The sequence below is a fragment of the Hordeum vulgare genome, chromosome 6H (assembly GCF_904849725.1).
Source record: "Hordeum vulgare subsp. vulgare chromosome 6H, MorexV3_pseudomolecules_assembly, whole genome shotgun sequence".
Classification (NCBI taxonomy): Eukaryota; Viridiplantae; Streptophyta; class Magnoliopsida; order Poales; family Poaceae; genus Hordeum; species Hordeum vulgare.
The window spans coordinates 120996781-121014542 of record NC_058523.1 but is presented as its reverse complement, the minus strand read 5'-3'; the positions used below and the strand labels follow the sequence as shown (position 1 = coordinate 121014542).

Here is a 17762-nt window from a genome sequence, read left to right as displayed (position 1 = left end):
GAACCTAGTCATCACTGAAAAGCGCCATCAAACACAGTGAAAAGCGTCTTCTCACAATGTTTAATGTTGTCTTTGCATCAGCTCGCTCGTTCTTCAAGAAGCAATCAACAATCAGATGATGTGATTGAGACATACCATGGTGTGTCATGCTGGCAGAAATCCGTTTTGCAGCCTCCCGTGCAGCTTTGTATGCCCACAGATGATACTGATAGGGCCGGGTTGAATGCACACTTGTAATCCACACTTTTCTTCATAGCTGCCTGAAGAAGGTACCATCGATCGAATACCTTTCATGCACGCTCTAGAGCACCTCCCCGCAGCCCCGTATCACTGTGTTGAATGAGTAAAGGTCTGGAATGATGTTGTCGTCGATCTGGGTGTTGTGGATCCGCCTCGTCATGGCCTCGTGCCACACATCACAGGATGGACTTTAGAACTGTATTGTAGCTGTAGGAGCGCACAGATGCCACGCTCATGTCCCGCTGGATGCCCCGTCAGGACTGCTCCCACACTGACCCTTAACCGCCCGTCGCAACATAGACTGCCCCTCCTCCAGCGCCAAGTCACCGTCGAACCATGCTCTAGCGCCTCTTATTCTATGGCCACGTCGACCCGGCCGCCGCGCTCCCGCTCCTCGCTGCCGCACGTACTCCACCGCTTCTTCCCGCTCGCCGGCAACCTCTCAGCCATGTTGCTGCCTCCGTTGACCGGTGACCAGCTCGACTTCCACGTCCATCCATCCAACCTCGCCTCTCCGATCTGCTCATCCTTCTCGCCGTTTTTTTTCCCGATCATGTCCTCCAACAGGGTTACGTCTTGCTCCTTCTATCAGAGCCATAGCCCGTGGCATACATATAGGACCTAAGTTTGACAAAGGGATCATACTCGATGGAGGATTCCGAAACGTGATGAATTACATCTGTGTTGAGGCTATCCGTGGACGATGTGATTGCATTGCATTGCATCATGTTAGTTTCTAAAGAAAGGAAAGGATTTTTATGTAAAAATACATGACGGACAAAGAATACCTATTTTCTGTATAAGTAGGTACTAGTACATATGCCCGTGCGTTGCATCGGGAAGAATAAATTTTCGCAGGATAATTTATCTCCGTTGCGTTCTCTTTCCGAAAGGTAACAACTTTGAACAGTACTTAACACATGTTTTCACATACTAAATGCATTTGGAGTCACTAACACTGAAACTGACATTCAGCACCCATAAATTATCAAATTCAGTCAAACATTTACCAAATTATTTATACACTTCTATCCAGCCTAAGATCAATCCACGTCATGCACGCACAGGATATCAGACACATGTACCTGAATATTTGATCAAGGCTGTTGCCACTCCTCACTAGTGGAAAACGGGCCTTTGGCCTGGACCCTTTAGTCCCGGCCTCCCTCTGGGCCGGGACTAAAGGCCCAGCCACGTCGCCCCAAATCGCAATGCCGCCCACGAGGCTTTGGTCCCGACCCGTAAGGAGCCTTTAGTCCCGGTTTGTATCTCAAACCGGGACTAAAGGGCTACGCGGTGTGCAGCCCGCATGTGCGCCACCTTTAGTCCCGGTTTGTGTCTCAAACCGGGACTAAAGTCCTCTGCCTATATATATTGGCCACAGCCCCCCTCTCCCCTCTTCCTTGCATTTTTCTTGGATGGAAGAGTGTGGGTGTGTGCTAGCTCTCCATTTTTCTTGGATGCACTAGAGGTGTTTGTTGAAATGTGTGTTAGAGCGATGCTGCTTCAGTTCACCGAACACAACTACGATATGAGATGCCCGAGCCACGCTTAAACCTCTTCCTCTTTATTTCTACTTATTCTAAAAGTTTAGCAACTATATTTCCTCGTTTAGACCGTGCGGTACTAATTTTTAGGATCGTGATTGTATTTGATATACTGTCGTATAACGCAGATGAGCCATCCATGGATGTACGGTGATCGACGCACAGCCGCTTACAGAGAAGGCGTGCATTCTTTTCGAGATGCAGCCGATGCGAACAAGCATGGTGGTGGCTATATGTTTTGTCCATGTGTTGGATGTCGGAATGAGAAGGATTACACTTCCTCAAGAGTCATTCAGAGCCACCTGCTTCGGTCCGGTTTTATGTCGGGCTATAATGTTTGGACCAAGCACGGAGAAAGAGGGGTTATGATGGAAGACGACGATGAAGAAGAAGAGAACGATGATGACAACTACCGATCTATGTTCCCTGAGTATGCTGATACCGCAGTGGAAGACAATGAAGAAGAAGATCAGGATGAAGAACGGGAACCAAATGAGCCCGCTGATGATCTTGGCCGGGTCATTTCTGATGCACGGCGAGGTTGCGACATAGAAAGGAGAGGTTGCAGTTCGAGCAGATGTTACAGGACCACAACAAATTGTTGTACCCAACTTGTGAAGATGGCCAGAAGAAGCTGGGTAGCACACTGGAATTGCTGAAGTGGAAGGCAGAGACCGGTGTGACTGACTCGTCATTCGAAAAGTTGCTGGTACTGATGAACAAGATGCTTCCAAGAAAGAACGAATTGCCCGCCAGCACGTACGAAGCAAAGAAGCTTGTCTGCCCTCTAGGATTAGACGTGCAGAAGATACATGCATGCCCTAATGACTGCATCCTCTACCGCGGTGAGAAGTACGAGATATGGATAAATGCCCGGTATGCACTGCATTGCGGTATAAGATCAGAAAAGATGACCCTGATGATATTGAAGGCGAGCCATCCAGGAAGAGGGTTCCTGCCAAGGTGATGTGGTATGCTCCTATAGTACCACGGTTGAAACGTCTGTTCAGAAATAAAGATCATGCGAAGTTGTTGCGATGGCACATGGAAGATCGTATGAAAGACGATAAGTTGAGGCACACCACTGATGGTTGGCAGTGGAGAAAAATCAAGAGAGAGTTCCCGAGATTTGCAGCTGACGCAAGGAACTTATGGTTTGGTCTGAGTACAGATGGCATGAATCCTTTTGGGGAGCAAAGTTGCAGTCACATCACCTGGCCCGTTACTCTATGTATCTACAACCTTCCTCCTTGATTGTGCATGAAGCGAAAGTTCATTATGATGCCAGTGCTTATCCAAGGTCCAAAGCAACCCGGCAACGATATTGATGTGTACCTAAGGCCATTAGTTGATGAACTTTTACAGCTGTGGGCCGAACCAGGTGTACGTGTATGGGACGAGCACAAACAAGAGGAATTTGACCTTCGAGCGTTACTTTTCGTAACCATCAATGATTGGCCTGCTCTTAGTAACATTTCAGGACAGTCAAACAAGGGATACAATGCATGCACGCACTGTTTGGATCAGACAGAAAGTATATATCTGGACAAATGTAGGAAGAATGTGTACCCGTACAATCGTCGTTTTCTTTCACCCAAGCATCCCTTAAAGAAAAAAGGCAAGCATTTCAATGGCAAGGCAGAACCCCGGGGGAAGCCTGTCATCCGTACTGGTGATGAAGTATTTGATATGGTCAAAGATTTAAAAGTAATCTTTGGAAAGGGTCCTGGCAGCCAACCTGTTCCTAACGGCTCTGATAAGCGCGTAACCATGTGGAAGAAGGAATCTATATTTTGGGAGCTACCCTACTGGGAAGTCCATGAGGTCCGCTCGGCAATCGACGTGATGCACCTGACGAAGAATCTCTGCGTGAATATTCTAGGCTTCCTGGGCTTGTATGGGAAGTCAAAAGATACACCGGAAGCACGGGAGGACCAGGAACGTCATAAAGGAAGAGATGGCATGCATCCAGGGCAGTTTCAAGGGCGTGCCGGCTACGCTCTTACTAAGGAAGAGAAGGAAATCTTCTTTGAAGTCCTTTTCAGTATCAAGGTCCCGACTGGCTTCTCGTCGAATATAAAGGGAATCGTAAATATGAAAGATAAAAAATTCTAAAACCTAAAGTCTCATGACTGCCACGTGCTTATGACGCAATTGCTTCCGGTTGCATTGAGGGGAATTCAACCGGAAAATGTTCGCCTGGCAATTGTGAAGGTATGTGCATTCCTCAATGCAATTTCTCAGAAGGTAATCGATCGAGAAAGTCTATCAGGGTTACAGATTGATGTGGTCCAATGTCTGGTCAACTTTGAGTTGTTGTTCCCGCCATCCTTCTTCAATATAATGACACACCTCCTAGTTCACCTAGTCGAAGAGATTAGAATTCTCGGTTCTGTGTTTCTACACAATATGTTCCCCTTCGAGAGGTTCATGGAAGTCTTAAAGAAATATGTTCGTAACCGTGCTTGGCCAGAAGGAAGCATCTCCAACGGCTATTGAACAGAGCAGGTCATTGAGTTTTGTGTGGACTTTCTTCCTGACCTTAAGCCGATTGGTGTTCCTGAATCTCGGTATGAGGGTAGGCTGACAGGAAAAGGCACACTAGGAAGGAAAGCAAAAGTATGTATGGACGGGCATTCTTTCTCTCAAGCACACTACACAGTTCTACACAATTCCACCGTGGTGGCTCCATATATCATGAGACACAAGAATATTCTACGCTCCGAAAACCCGGAGAAGGCTGACTCTTGGATTAAAGGGGAACACGAGAAGACTTTCGCAGTTGGTTCCAGACACATCTCATGAATGACGACACCGTTGGAGACCAGTTGTACTGTTTGGCCAGGCCACCATCTTTGACTATATGTACTTTCCAAGGGTATGAGATAAATTGGAATACACTTTACACAGTTGCCCAAGATAAAAATAGCACCAACCAAAATATTGGTGTCCGCTTTGATGCAACAGACGAGAATGGGCACTGTTTGGAAATATATTACGGGTACATAGAGGAGATATGGGAACTTGACTATGGACCTACTTTTAAGCTCCCTTTGTTTCGATGCAAATGGATGAAGCTGACAGGAGGCGGGTAGTTGTAGACCAAAAGTACGGCATGACAACAGTGAATCTCAACAATCTTGCGTACATGGACGAACCATTTGTCCTAGTCAATGATGTCGCTCAGGTTTTCTATGTCAAGGACATATCTACAAAAACGAGAAAAAGAAATCAGCAAAAGAAGATATCGTCTGATGAGCCAAAACGCCACATAGTTCTTTCAGGGAAAAGAAACATCGTGGGAGTAGATGACAAGACAGACATGTCAGTAGATTATAATAAGTTTTATGAAATTCCGCCCTTCAAAATGAAAAGTGACCCAAGCATCCTACTGAATGATGAAGATTCTCCATGGCTACAACCCAGAAGAAAACAGAAATAATAGATAGGAATATTGGTGCAATAATGTAATAATGTAATAAACCTTTTATGTAATGCATGTATGGAATGTACTAAACCTTTAGTTTTGAATTATTTATTCAATTTCAAACACTTTTCATTTTCATAGTTTTGTCAAATTCTCAAATATGCAAAAATAATTTTAATAAACCTTTGTAAGAGATGAGTTCTCGTTCGAAACGCTGATACTTCGAGAGAGATTGTCTGTTTTGTACACGAAGTGCATCCAGTTTTTGTCGTAGCCCTCTCAACTTTTTAACACATGCTATGTGGGTGAAATGATGATAGCATGCCAACTTTCAACATTTTCATAGTTCATTTGTAGTGCTTTTCAATTTTAGGGTCAACTAGCTCAAAAAAAATAAGTAAATGCACGAAAAATACCAAATGAAGTCAGAAATTGTTGAAATTTTGTGATGTGCCTTTGAATGGTGCATTTTGAACACACAAAAAGTATGGGGTTCAAATAAGTTCAAAAAAATAAAATCCCTTTGTAAGAGATGAGTTCTCGTTCGAAACCCTGATACTTCGAGAGAGATTGTCCGTTTTGTACACGAAGTGCATCCAGTTTTTGTCGTAGCCCTCTCAACTTTTTAACACATGCTATGTGGGTGAAATGATGATAGCATGCCAACTTTTAACATTTTCAGAGTTCATTTGTAGTGCTTTTCAATTTTAGGGTCAACTAGCTCAAAAACAATAAGTAAATGCACGAAAATTATACCAAATGAAGTCAGAAATTGTTGAAAATTTGTGATGTGCCTTTGAATGGTGCATTTTGAACACACAAAAAGTATCGAGTTTAAATAAGTTCAAAAAAATGAAATCCCTTTGTAAGAGATGAGTTCTCGTTTGAAACCCTCATACTTCGAGAGAGATTGTCCATTTTGTACACGAAGTGCATCCAGCTTTTGTCGTAGCCCTCTCAACTTTTTAACACATGCAATCTGGGTGAAATGATGATAGCATGCCAATTTTCAACATTTTCAAAGTTTATTTGTAGTGCTTTTCAATTTCAGGGTCAACTAGCCCAAAAAAACAAAAGTAATTGCACGAAGAATACCAAATTAAGTCAGAAATTGTTGAAAATTTGTGATGTTCCTTTAAATGATGCATTTTGAACACACAAAAAGTATGGAGTTCAAATAAGTTCAAAAAATGAAATCCCTTTGTAAGAAATGAGTTCTCGATCGAAGCCCTGATACTTCGAGAGAGATTCTCCGTTTTGTACACGAAGTGCATCCAGTTTTTGTCATAGCCCTCTCAACTTTTTAACACATGCTATGTGGGTGAAATGATGATAGCATGCCAACTTACAACATTTCAGAGTTCATTTGTAGTGCTTTTCAATTTCAGGGTCAACTAGCTCAAAAAAAATAAGTAAATGCACGAAGAATACTAAATGAAGTCAGAAATTGTTGAAATTTTGTGATGTGTCTTTGAACGGTGCATTTTGAACACACAAAAAGTATGGAGTTCAAATAAGTTCAAAAAAATAAAAACCCTTTGTAAGAGATGAGTTCTCGTTTGAAACCCTGATACTTCGAGAGAGATTGTCCGTTTTGTACACGAAGTGGATCCAGTTTTTGTCATAGCTCTCTCAATTTTTTAACACATGCTATGTGGGTGAAATGATGATAGCATGCCAACTTTCAACATTTTCAGAGTTCATTTGTAGTGCTTTTCAATTTTAGGGTCAACTAGCTCAAAAAAATAAGTAAATGCACGAAAAATACCAAATAATAGTTTGGATAGTCAAAATAATTAATTTTGAAAATAGAAAATAGTTTTGAATTATTTATTCAATTTCAAACACTTTTCATTAGCATAGTTTTGTCAAATTCTCAAATATGCAAAATAAATTTTAATAAACATAGTTTTTAATTGAAAATAACAAAATAGTTAATAGTTTGGATAGTCAAAATAATTAATTTTGAAAACAGAAAATAGTTTTGAATTATTTATTCAATTTCAAACACTTTTCATTATCATAGTTTTGTCAAATTGTCAAATATGCAAAAAGAATTTTAATAAACATAGTTTTTAATTAAAAATAACAAAATAGTTAATAGTTTGGATAGTCAAAATAATTAATTTTGAAAATAGAAAATAGTTTTGCATTATTTATTCAATTTCAAACACTTTTCATTATCATAGTTTTGTCAAATTCTCAAATATGCAAAAAGAATTTTAATAAACATAGTTTTTAATTGAAAATAACAAAATAATTAATTTTGAAAATTGAAAAAAATTGAAACTATATGGGAATTTATAGAGAAACTTAAACCTAAATTCAAAGTGACTTCACTTTGAATTCAGGTTTAATTTTCTCCTTAATTTCAAATATAGTTTCAATTTTTAAATTTAGAGTATGTTTAGGCCCGTAAGCCTGCTTTATAGAGGAGCTCGATGGAGATGCTGCGACGGGGCTTATAAACTAGTGTCAGTGCCCCTCGCTGGGCGAGGTGGGACTAAACTTATCGTGCAGCCAACGGTGGGGCTTTAGTCCCGGGTGAAGCCACGACCCGGGACTAAAGCCCCTCGCCTGCCGCCTGCCGAAAAGGGGTCTTTAGCCCCGGGTCGTGGCTAGACCCGGGACTAAAGGGTGTCTTTAGTCCCCGCTCGAGCCTCGACCCGGGACTAAAGGCCCGTGCTTCCCGCCTTTTGGTCTACCGAAAAAGGGTCTTTAGTCTCAGATCGTGGCTCCACCCGGGACTAAAGGGTGTCTTTAGTCCCGGTTCGAGCCCCGAACCGGGACTAAAGATCCTACTATATATACGGCGCGGACGAAAATCCATTTCGTTCTCTTCTTCCTCTCGCTCGCCTCTCCTGCCCGGCGCGGCAACGGACGAACTCATCGACGCCGCCAGGCTGCCTGCCGTCGCCGTCGCCCTGCCGTCCTCCTCGCCGTCCTCCTCGTCCTCCTCGCCGTCCTCCTCGTCGGCGCCGGCGCCCTGCCCACTCCGGTAAGCCCCCCGCCCCCTCCTCCCCAACACGTACGAAGGACGAGCCGTCGGCTCCCGCCGGCGGGGACGCCACCGCCGCCGTCGTGCCGGCCGGTGAGGAGGAGAAGAAAAGAAGAAAAAGGAGAAGAAAGGAAGAAAAGATTTTTTTGTCATTTAATTCCTATTGTTATTAGGTTTGTGCTAGATTATTAGGGTTAGTAATATTTAGAATTAGGTTAGGGTTACAAGAAGAAGAAAGATGAACAAAAATAAGAAAATAAGATTAGGAAAAAGGAAAATAAGAAGAGGAGGAGAAGAAAAGAAGAAAAAGAAGAATAAGAAGAGGAAGAGAGGAGAAGAAGAGGAAAATAGAAGAAGAGGAGAAGTAGAAGAAGAGAAGTTGAAGAGGAAGCGGAGAAGAAAATAAGAAAGAAGAAGAAGACATTTCTACGTATATAGATGCTTAATTAGTGTTTTTAGATTATTGCTTAATTTTGCTATTGTATATGCTTAAGTGTTATTTGTAGAATATTTGGTGAATTTAGGGTTAGGTAGGTTAGTGTTAAATAGGTTATTTGTGTTATTTTTGTGTTATTTAAATTTTTGTTATTAGGGTTAGGTAGTTAGTGTTAATTAATATATAGTTGAACTAGTTGATTTAATAAAATTACTTTATTTTACTATATATACAATTAGTTTATTTTTAGCAAGAAAATTAATATAACTAGTTTATTTTTTTAGTTCATTTTACGATGTCTATCCCACATCCTCGCCGTCGACTCGGCGAAGGACACCTGCTTGATCAGAGGGGCCATGTCCGGGACTGGGCTCCGCCCGGCTGGTATTGGGAGGTGCTATCTTCCGGGGGGGCGTAGGTTGGTGAGGAGCCAGCCCGTTGTTGATCCGATCCTTGTTTGGTGGCGGTCGCGTGGGCCAGTGACGGTGCCGAGGCTTTCGGACACCGCGGAGGTGGTACGTCACCGTGTCAGCGAGGAGGATGAGCACGTCCGTCGCTACATGGTTGCGTTGGAGGGCAGGTTCGAGCATACCTGACAGGTTCTTCAGGGATCTCACTGGAGCTATGATCCTGTGATGGTTCCTTATCTTTGGGTGTCCACCGCCCGCGACGATACCCGTCGGGCGCTACGGTTCTAGCTGTATCAGTGATGCTATATGTATGATAGTATTTGAGGAGTATTAGTGATAATATTCGATGATGTACGGACACAAGAGATGATGTAGTTTTGCTTATAATTGAATGCATGCTAATTTGAATACTACTTTATTTTACGATTTGGTTTTGCTTATTGAATGCTCAAATTGGAAAAATAATCGTACTTTGAATAATATGCAGAAATCTAGGAGTCCCGGGTGGAGCCACGCCCCGGGACTAAAGTTGTTTTGGAACGGAGTTTCTGATAGAATAATTCTTTTTTGGTACAAAGTTCAACAAAGTCCTTTGACACTAGACAATGTGACATATAGAAGGGTAGATGAGATCAGGAAAAATAGGATCATTTTCTACACATCTAGAATGTCGCCATTTTGTTAAATCCTTAAAGGTTAAGAGAATCCGTTAGACATATTTTAGAGTTTAGGTTCTAGCCAAGACCTGGGACTAAAGATCCTCCTAAATAAAACGACAATTTGAAGTTTCCAACCCCTCTTATATAGTTTGTTAGTTTATTAGTTAATCAAATATCCGTTTTTTGCAGAACTATGGATCCACATATCAGGAACCTCGAAGAGGAAGAACTTCTCGAATATATAATCAAAGACGGCCTCGACGTTGAACCAGCTGAATCTCCGTCGTCATATTTAAACCCCTCCGGATATTGAATGGAGGTCGACCGACACGAAGATGAGGTCGATGGGGCATGAGATAGGTCCAATGACGGAGAAGGTGATAGCTCCACTGATGGAGAAGCCGGTGGAGAAGCCGGTGGAGAAATAATAAAGTCCGGCGAGGTATACATATGAAGTTCGACAATCACTTGTAATATGTGAAAAATATTGGAGATAGCTCTATATTGTATACATATACATTCATTTGACGAATGTTTCTCCCTCTTAGACCTCCACATCGAGCAAAGCTACGAAACGAGGCCCGACTAGAAAGTTGGATGCACGGACGCATTACACCTTTGAGGTGATATTGCCTACGGGCGAACCCAAGCTTCCTAAGAATGCTGCTGACACATTCAAGAAGCAATGCGGAATTCTCGTTAGGGATCACGTCCCGATCAGCGTTCGGGAGTGAAACAAGCGCAAAGGGGCAGCCGATAGTGACTATGTCGCCGAAAGGTACAAAGATAATCTTTGGAATGATCTCATGTCACATTTCAACCATGCCAGAATGTGAGAATGAAGACGCCGCAAAAAAATTGAGGGCCAAAGTTAAGCAGTGGACTCTAAAGATGATGGTCGAACTGTTCCGTAGCTGGAAGAAGAAGCTATGGAAAAACTATCTGAAGACAAAGAAAGTGCCAGTATTCGAGGGGTGTCTAGCCAAGCATGCGAATCACTAGAAGGCATTTCAAGAGTACAAGGAGTCAGAAGATGCCCAGGCATTATCAGAAAAAACAAGAAAAATGCCGACAAGAAGAAATATCACCACAAGCTGGGGCCAGAGGGCTATGAGACTACCATCCCAAAGTGGGATAAGAAAGAGCAAGATCTGCTAGCTAAAGGCAACATACCTGAACCACTCCGTGATGAGTGGGAATTGAGAGCAAGAAATTGGTTCCTTGCGCATGGTGGTTCGTACGACGAAGAAACAGGATACCTCATCTGTAGTGACGGTCTTAGGATACCCAGGAAGAATTGAAAAAAGATAGTGAAAGAAATTAAAGAGGGAAAAAGACAGTTCACTGCAGATAGAGAGAAAGATTTGCTCACACTGGTCCTCGGCAATGACGAACATGGAGGACGAACGCGAGGCTTCGGTCCTTCTTACCCATGGTGGCTTGGGTTTTCCAGAGACCAAGACACTTACAGAAGTCGAGCGAGAGCAAAGAAGCGACAGCAGGATAAGGAGAATGACAAGTTCAACCAGTTGTTTGCGAGGATTAACGAGCAACAGAAGCAGATTGATGAGCTTAGAGGAGTAGCGCGCCAGGAAGATCCTGCACTCGATATTACCGGCGCCCCATCTAAGCGGAAAAGCAGCGTGGCTGAATCTGAGGCCCCGCCCGACGATGCACGAAGAATGATAGAGGCCGGTCCCGGCTACCCCGTGGATGGAATCAAGGAGTCAACATCATGTGAACTCCATCAGAAATTCAAGAACATATCCATGAAGGTGGCCGTCGGACAAGCTTTACCTTCTGGCCCTGATGCACGCTAGCATGGTCGTGAGATTCCAGCTGGCTTTGCTAAAGTCGGGGTGGATGAAATCATGGCGGGGTTTCATGATATGGAGCTCAACATAGTTAGACCCAAAGATGAGAGGACACTCGGAGAAGTACTGGGTGGAGTCATCCTATGGGACAAGAACTACATCAAGCTTCCAGGCTCGGCCCAAGGACAACACCGCCTCCTAGTCGTCGCAGGTCACCTACACCTCCATCACCTCCAAGCCCTCCACATGACGACGGCCAGCACAACACGAGTTCATCTCGATCACCGCCGCCGGATTTGGGTCGTCCGTCTCCGCCGCCGCCCGCTCCGGATACTAAGCGGAAGCGTGCCAGCAAGAACGCTCCGTCGATGATTTCTAAGCGACGGAGCTCCCCAAAGCGCAAACTGTCGCCCCTCCCAAAGGTACCTCATGCTAATCTTCCTATCAGACCTTATGATCGTACCGCCGAGGAAAACGCCAGGATAGCAAAGGAACATCATGATGCGCAGATGAAAAAGAAGGAACCCGAGCCCCGCCCGGAATACACCGAGAAGCAAATAGCATATGCAAAATACTTCACAAACCTTCCATCACAGTATGACTTACACCATAAGCCTAATGACTATACACGCACATTGCAGAAGGAAGGGAAAAAGAGCAGATCACGTGCAAGTGCAAGTGGGAGCAAATCAAGTTCAACTACAAGCAAAAAAAGATCAGACGTTCCTCAGCTTGGACAACAGGCCAAACAGTCGATCCCACCCCTCATGGTGTTACCCGAGAATGTCCCTCCTCCGGTGCAGGGGCAAGATTTTGAATTAGCAAAGAAGTGGACGGATGAATGGGGTATCCCGGTTGAAGACGTTCTGGCTTCCCAAGACGACAGGTTACCCATAGTTTGTCATGGGAGCGCCTTTGGTCAGCAAAGATGATCTCCCAACAAATATGCGTTACTTGCATACATGGTACTTAAGTGAATCAAAGAATGGGAGAACGATGATCGTGGTGAGTGTCCCACGGGAGTACTACGGTCGCCCCGAAGAAATCCATATCGACTTTGATGAACTCTTCCAGATGTACAATGCCGACGCCCTCGACAAATCGCTTATGATTTGCTATTGTTTGTAGGTTTTTCAATTCGTTGTCTACATATAACTTGTTTAGTTATTTCAATTCATTGTCTACATATAACTTGTACTCTATTATGCAGAATGAAGATTCTGGAATGTAAAAGTAGGAACATCCTAAATATTGGGTTTATTGACCCAGATAAAATACATATAGCGACGCTAACTGATAAACCCAAGGAGACGGAGGAAAACCTTCTAAGGTTTCTAACAGATCAAAATTTCTATGACCACATACTGTTTCCATACAACTTTAGGTGAGGGTCTTTACTCTGTTGTGTCCATTCACTTATAAGTGTAATTGATAAGTTACTGACACATATATATATACATGTGCAGCTTCCATTGGATTCTGTTGGACATTCAAATTAATAAGGGAAGAGTTGATGCCTTCGACCCATTATCGAGACCCTTGGAACAGTTCCAAAGCCTGCAGGACATGCTCCAAGGGTAATTTCAATCATTCTTGCGTTCTGTCGGTCTATTTCGATGATTTTCTGATATATCAATTAATGAAAAACTTAGCAAATCATTTTCCTTGTCGGGCAGGGTTTGGAAGCAGTTCAAGTGTGTGACTCCCGGTATCGAGCCTGAGAAACTGACCTTTAGAGCGGCTCAGGTAAGTAGTAGTACGATATACTTCTATTTTCAATACATTTATGATGCTAGATTATTATTTTGATTATATATATTCTATTCTCGTAAAGTGCGACCAGCAGCCACGGGGGACACATCTATGCGGATACTATGTTTGCGAGACCATTCGCACGTTTACCTCTGAGCACAAGGATCATAGATACGACATAAGCAATGAACATTCACACCTCTATTTTTACCCGCCATTCTTTGTTATCATGATTGATATTCATATTCATCTCCTCTTCTTATATAGTACACGGCCATGAGGGAGAAGTCCCTACCAGAGCAACGCGCGATTGCTGTTGCAGAGGAGCTTGCGACCTTTCTCAGGACGGAAGCTATAGATGACAAAGGACGATTTAGTGTAGCTAGGGGCCATTACTGATGTTGGTCCATGTAATCGAATAGACGGGCTCTAGTCCCGATAATTCAGATCTCCATATAATTGTATATATATGCTCGCTTGTAAGATAAGTTAATCTTATATATATATATATATATGCATAATTATTTCTATTTAGAATTATAAGAAAACTAATTCCCGAACACCAAACGAGGCATCACGTTAATCTCCCGAACACCTAAACCCTAAAATAAACAAAATCTGTAAAAACTCTTTAGTCCCGGTCCGTGTTAAGACCCGGGACTAAAGGGCCTGCCCCTGAGGGCGCTCCGAGGCGCCCATGTGGAGCACCTTTGGTCCCGGTTTAGAACAGGGCCGGGACTAAAGGCTGCCTTTAGTCCCGCCCCTTTAGTCTCGGTTGGTGAACCGGGACTAAAGCCCCTGTACGTAATAGTTTGCAAGGAGCGTATACATACTATTTTTACAAATGGCAGGTGGTGTGATGACTACAAGATGTTGTTGAGCAATTAACATAGATGATGTAGTCCGGTGCTAAGTATTTGCATGACTACCGTAAACATGCGACTGTAATACCGTAGATAACACTGTTAAAGAGCAAAAGGTAACTTAAGCTCTCAAAGAATAAGCACTACCTGGTTGAAAGAGTGGTCCTTCCTCCGTAATCTGGATCCATATTTCTTGCAGAAACCTCACTTGGAATTACTTGATGGTTTTCCAGTTACCTCTGGCTTGAACAGGGGAAGGGGAAGATATTGGAGATTGTACTTGAGGATATGGCGTCTGGGGCACAATATCAAGGCTGCTTTTGTTCTGGGAAAGTAAAAGGTTAGAGGAAGCGTGTGTTGCAACATAATCACACAAGCAGTGTAGAGCTATAGTGAAGTTACCGGTACTTTTCTAAAAGGATTGTTAGGTGACTCTGCAGGGAGACTGGTTTTAGTTGGCAACTCATTTTGCCATGGGGTAATCTGATACTGGGACTCCTTAACTTTCTCCTGCATCATCCAAGTTTGCACAAGGCAACTTCAGAGTTTTGTAAGAAAATTATCGGCAGTAAGATGTGCAAGCATGACAAGCTCACTACTGACTATAGTATGCGTGTATTGTGGTTCTAAAATTAAATGCATATTTACTGTAGCTTCATGTGTCTCACCTCAGTAAGCATTAGTTGCTCCCGCAGATGCCTAAATAAAACCTACATGGAGAGGAACACACATTCAACAAAAGGTTAACTCAAACCCTGACCACTTCCAACCCAGTTTAGAACAAAAACAGAATCACCTTGGTTGCATGTTCGGAACTTTAAATTGTGCTCAAGTTGCTTTTGTCCATCAAAAGTTGTGACATGTTTCTCAGTCGCACTAATATAATTTCATTTTACCTTTTTGGGCCTTGTTGGCCTTGTACTCCAATGAATATATTCAGGTGCTAACTACTCAGTGATGGTTTCCTGTCAAAACGTTGAGAAATAAGTTATACCTTCAAATTACCGACAATGGATCGAACATCGAGTACAGACAGATGTAGGTTCTCATATTCAGACAGAATAGGCAGCAAAGAGGATATGAACATTGACCTCTCCTGATGTGTAGTCTATACAGTAACAGAACAAAAAATCTGTATCATTTCAGTTTCTTTACTACTATGTTAACAGGTTATACAGATGAAATGATCGAGGTACACAGAAAATCTATCATATAAAAAGAAATAACACTCAAATCTAACTACAAAATTCCATGTCAATATCTTATGGTAAAATCTGGAAAGTCTCCAAAATGTAAAAATGTATTTTGACAGAACCAATTGGCGTTATGTTTACCTTACCCTCAGCCAAGCACTCTCGTGCAGTAGCTGCTTCTCAAACTGCAAGTTGATGGTCATAAATTATATTAAACTATTGTAGCAACTGAGCTCCATAAGTAAGTATTTTAAGGTGAAATGATTCTTTGGCTATTGAAAACATGGTTATGTGTAACATCCCTGTGCGAAACTTGAGCTACAATCCTAAGGCACAAACCCAACTAAGATAACTAATGCATTCATAAACTTTCAATGAATGTGTTATCTCATCTGCTATAAATGGTTTTACACACATTCTGGATCTTTTACTGCAAGATGCAATTAGAAACTTCAGTTCATGGAATACAAACAAATTCATTCAATTTGAAATTGGTATCGTAAAATCATCACCAATTTAAAATGGTTTCTACTTGATGATGCAAAGATATAACATCTGGCAACCATTCAAAACAAGCATATTAGTCATGAAAATTCCAATGAAAGAAACTACCTGCAATGCATATGTCACGCGGATGTTTTCCTCGATAATATCTTGTCTATATGCTAAAGCCTTTGATGCTGCATCAACTAAGTCCTGCTGCTGGTGATCAAATGCCTGAAAAAGAAATCGTTTTAAAGGTAATACGGCGTACTCAACCAAAGGAACCAAAGAATTGTGCTAAAGCAGATATATTATCTTACCACACGCATATAAGCGATGCGTTTTTCCAAGACGGATTTTTCCTTGAGTATTTGTGCTTCCTAACAGCAATAGCTTGCGGTCAGGTACAAGATAGAAAGGGAAAGACAACATGAATAGGGTGTTTTTTTATTGTACATAAATATTCACCTTTGTTATGTAATTATCCAGATGCTTTCATAACTGTGTGATCTCTTCTTCGTGTTCTTTGACCTTAACAGTAAGGTCCTGCACAAGAACGATCTTTGTCAGGAACGTTAGGTCATATATATGAATTCATATGGTGTTGCAAGGGAATCAGACTGACCTGCTTCCAGGACATGTTTGAGCTCATCTCTGAAACAACAGGCAGTAACTCCTGTCCAGGTAAGTTGAGTCTAGAATCGTAATCGTCTTCTTTTCTAGGCCTGTGCGAAGGAATTTTGATGTATCTTTTATTACTCAGTATTGCTACCAAAAGGCCCTTCTAAGACGGAGAACTCCCCCATGTGTGCTGGGTTACCTGGTCGGAGAGAGGGAACGAGACGACGGAGTGGAGAAGTGCGACGGTCCGCCATTCTCCATGCCAGACCTTGCAATAGAATTGAAAGGGTTCAATGACGTGCGTATCTCTCTCTGTTATCTCTCTCTCTCTCTTCCTCACATATCTATTTTTTTCTCCACAAGACAAGATCAGGAGGTGCAGCAATCAATGTCTCTCTCTGCTCTCTCTTATCCTCATCTTTCTCTATAGCAGCATCGCCCATCATGCCCTCTACAGGCCCTCATCGCTTCGAACACCACTCTGTCGCCACTTAGACCAGCACCGTGGCTGCACTCGGATGCAGCAGCAGAGTGTGTTAGGAAAGTTTAGAGCAAGCACATGAATCTGAGAATTAGAAGGAACAACAACATAGGCATGGGGAGAGAACTAGCAGCAACAGGGTACTCTTTCACACCCATCGTTGTGCTCAGTAATTGTGTTCCTACGAAACAAAAGGGGAAAAAGCATACTTAATCACTACAACAGGACCAGGTAACTACTAATCCACGAAAGGTCGAAGATCAAGTTTCGACAGCGAGGGCATTTAATTTTGCACTGCATGCTCACCTTGTATCTCCAAGAGCTCTTCTTCTGACCTGCACTGGAGGCACGAAGCAACCACTCGAAAGCATTAGAACGCGCAACACGAGGCCGTGAAGAAGCAACAAAGACATTTCATCAAACACATCAGCGTCACCTCACCAGAAGATGGTGGAGTCGGTCTGGCGCGGGAGGATGGCGAGGTAGGGCGCCCACAACGAGTCCCCTCCGCGCGCAGCCTCCCTGAGGATGAGCAGCGAGACGGAGACCCACGCCCCACTGCCCTCTCCCTCTCCTTCCCTTGCTCTCTCTCCCTCTCCTTCCCTTGCTCTCTCTCCCTCTCCTCCTCCTCACCGCCCCATCTCTCTTTCTCTTTTCTTCAGGAACTGCCCCATGGAGCCATGGCCGCGCCCCCGCGAGCTCCAGCTCGACGGACCTCAAGCTACCGCCGGATTCGGCCGGGAAACGGACGGAACCGTCCATCCCCGACCTACGGTTGTCCCTGCCTCGCCGGAACGCCGCCCCACGACGCCACCGCGCCCAGACCTCCACGACGAGC

The 17762-nt window shown here is 43.2% G+C and overlaps 1 long non-coding RNA gene across 6 annotated transcripts; it reads right to left on the bottom strand.

Moving 5' to 3' along the window:
* Positions 1-4949: 4949 nt before the first annotated feature.
* On the bottom strand, positions 4950-17518 carry LOC123402467. Of its 6 annotated transcripts, XR_006611283.1 has the most exons (12): positions 17366-17518; positions 17231-17259; positions 16643-17105; positions 16448-16547; positions 16291-16368; positions 16143-16202; positions 15952-16056; positions 15043-15111; positions 14815-14856; positions 14549-14656; positions 14294-14471; positions 4950-4996 (listed from the first exon to the last, which is right to left on the bottom strand). It is a non-coding gene; the product is annotated as an uncharacterized LOC123402467 (long non-coding RNA). The 6 variants fall into 6 exon arrangements; XR_006611287.1 differs by lacking the exon at positions 4950-4996 and having other exon boundaries at positions 14061-14471; positions 14555-14656; XR_006611284.1 differs by lacking the exon at positions 4950-4996 and having other exon boundaries at positions 14063-14471; positions 17231-17264.
* Positions 17519-17762: the final 244 nt, after the last annotated feature.